This window comes from Propithecus coquereli, unplaced genomic scaffold, assembly GCF_000956105.1.
Source record: "Propithecus coquereli isolate 6110/MARCELLA unplaced genomic scaffold, Pcoq_1.0 Scaffold183, whole genome shotgun sequence".
Taxonomy (NCBI): Eukaryota; Metazoa; Chordata; class Mammalia; order Primates; family Indriidae; genus Propithecus; species Propithecus coquereli.
This window is the reverse complement of record NW_012143079.1, coordinates 372,166-375,595: the sequence shown is the minus strand read 5'-3', so window position 1 is coordinate 375,595 and position 3,430 is coordinate 372,166.

Below are 3,430 nucleotides of genomic sequence, written 5' to 3'. Positions count from 1 at the left end.
TGCTCCAGGCCAATCAACACCTTATGAAACTTGTGATTTAAAAGGCTTGGATTTTTATTCATGCAATGTTAATATAATGGAAAGCAATTCAGTATCTCCAGCAGGAATGATTTTACAGGCATTAAGTGGGTGGCAGTCTACATAAACTTTACCTTTCTTGACATTTTTAAACATCTAATATAGTTTTAAAGCATGTACATTTTTGTATCATTTAAATAATGAAACTATTAATGATAAAGTTTGTAAGAAATGTGAATTTGAGGCATTTTGTTTACACTGAGTGAAGGGCATATAAACTTTGATAAATGCTAATGGAAGTTACCAACACACACATTCCTTTCATAGCAATGGAAGATCATTCTGTGCAATTCCAAATAACCCTTTTAACCTTGTGAAAAATGAATAAGGACCTGGAGTGTGTAGAACACTAAAGTATAATAAGAGCAAAAATAAGTGAGCTTACTCCAGCTCATTGCTGGGTTAAATAGTAAGAAATAATTCCAACAAAGCACATGTCTTGAGACTCATGGTACTTTTATTCTGGCCAGTTAGTAGAAGTTGTCCTTATTTATTAATACTCATTCCCCCCTTAAAAATTATCTGACTTCCTTCCTCAACTGTTGTGCTTTTGTAATACTATTGAACTAGAAATATAATTAGCCAGTATCTACTAATTTATTCCACAAGTATGTATTTAGCACCAGGTACCATGTATAATAATAAACAAAACAGCTGTCCCTGCTCTCCAAAAGTGTATACTCTAGTGGGGAGAACAAAAATTAAGCAGAAGATTTTAATACAGTGTGATAACAGCTAAGGCATGCAATGTGAAAAGGGCTAAGACAGGTAAATAGGATGTTCTGAAAATACCCAGAAATAAAATGTAACTAAATAACTTCAAGTATTCAAATGCTAGGCAGAGAGCACTTATTGAGCAATGCACTGTGTTAGGACATTGTAAAATTTAAATTCAGTCCCTGGTGCCCAGGAAATTTACTATAATCAGGAAGATAAAACCCAAGTTCTCGCCCCTTTTCTCCAGCACCAAATTGCCTCTAGACATCTCCACTTGGATGTCCCACCCAAGCCCAAACGTATTAGGTGCGTTGCTCATTTATATTTTCTTCCTGTCCCCAAGCCTGATCCTCACCTCCTACATTCTCTATCTTGGCAACTGGGCCCAACACAACCAGTTACTAAATTAGAAACAGAAAAGTCATGCTTCAGGACACTTTCTGCTTCACCTCCCACTATAAAGGCATGGGACAGTTGTTTGAGAGACTGAGCAATAAAAGGATGGGATTAGTTCCCAAAGGTTTTATGTGACAAGCTGAAAACTGTAGGCATTATCCTACAGACAATCGTGCCATTAAATCTCTGACAGCATTGCCTTGTCATATGGGTAAATGAAAGAATATATTTATAATGTATTCAGTGAATTATCATTACTGATAAATATGCATTGGTTAATTTTAATGTCTGGCTAGGAAACATTCTTAGGGAGAAAATTTGTTAAACCATAAAGTGTATTCTAAAGCCATACATTAATGGGAAGACATAACTATTTAAATAAACAAAAATAAACATGTGTACATGTATATATACACACATTATATAGCATATTCTAAAGCCAAATATAAAAGGTTGTAAAGCATTTAAAAATAAGCATATCAGATAATAAACATCAAATAGTATCTCTTAAAAGTAATTATCTCCGTGGACCACGTAGACGCAGGTCGAGCATTCCTAATCTGAAAATATGAAATCCAAAATGCTCCAAAATCTAAAATTTTTTGAGCACTAGCATGACGTCACAGTAGAAAATTCCACATGTGACCTCATGTGATGAGTTATGGTAAAAACACAGTCAAAACTTTGTTTCATACACAAAATTATTTAAAATATTGCATAAAATTACCTTCAGGCTATAGTAAAAGGTGTATATGAAACATAAATGAATTTTATGTTTAGACTTTGGGTTTCATCCCCACGATATCATTCTGTATATGCAAATGCTCCAAACTCCAAAAAAAAAATCTGAAATCTGAAACACTTCTGGTCCCAAACATTTAGGATAAGGGATGCTTAGTCTGTAAATGTTTGAAAGCAAGGGCTGTTACATCAAATAGACCTTCACTGACATCATGCCTGTGATATAGTCCTACTATATGATCATGGGCAAGTAATTTAACCTCTCTTATTCCCAATTTCCTCACTTATAAAATACATATAAATCCAACCTTTCAGGTTTTTTGTAAGGATTAAATAAAATAATTAAAGCACTGACATATAGTAATAATTCAATAAATTGTAACTACAACTATACTCACTTCAAAAAGAAGCCAAGGGAAAAAATGGCTTTTTGCCTAGGCAGAGGTAATTTTGAAGCATCATCTGGATTTCTGAGGGAGCAACCATTACTAGCTATATAACATAATCTGACAAAATGGTAGAATATAATAGACTAAAAATTATCCAGATGCAAACATCTAGAAATACTGGATAAAAATTCATCTAAATCCATAGTTGAAAGTCCAAGAACAGGAAGCACACAGGAGTCAGAAACAAAAGAGAGTTGAAAAGTAAAGCAGTGAGGGAATATCCTGGCAGCCATCCTTGCTGTGGGTGACAGATATGGACAGCTTCCACAAACTTAGGGCTTGGGTTTAAATACCAAGAGCAACAAGAAACGAGGCCTTTGGGCCCATATAGGAGGAAGTGAGAACTAAAATGCCTGCATAAATTTGGGACCTCAAAATGTTCAAACTGTTTCACTATCGGTGAAAAGTAGACTAGAACAAAAATACACTCACAAACTAAACAAGAGGGGAGCTCTGTCTCTACCATGAGCTTGTATGGAAAAAAAAAAAAGATAATAAACATCCCTTGAAAATCTAGAACCATGGACCAGCACCTTGGATGGGTTTGGGGTTCAAAATTCTCCTGCCCAGTTTGTCTAGTCAAGAAACTAGCAACAACAACAATGAAACTATCTTGGGCAATGATAACTTGTTGGGTCTCTGGTAGAAGCAAAAACAAATCTGTATTGCAGGGCCAACACTTCCACCTAAGCTCACTACATACCTACAGGTACCCTAAATGCAATGCTAAAGATATGTTTAAAGTACTTTTAATTATTCCACCATGAGTAATGATTAGCAGGGACAACCCCCAAAGGATTAGAACGCCACAAATTTTATGTAATAGAAGAATCTGGTAAGCAGTTTAGAAATGAGCATGTTTAAAATTATTAAAAGAGAATTCTATCTTAAGAAAAGAACAAGGCACAATAGAAAAGGGCTCGCTAGATTAGAAAAAAGACAATTCAAACTTCTAAAATTGAGAAATATTAAGTTACTAAATACGAAATGTCTGATTTCCTTAAGTACTAAGTTTGAAAGTTGATATCTCTGACATTTCACTTTGACAC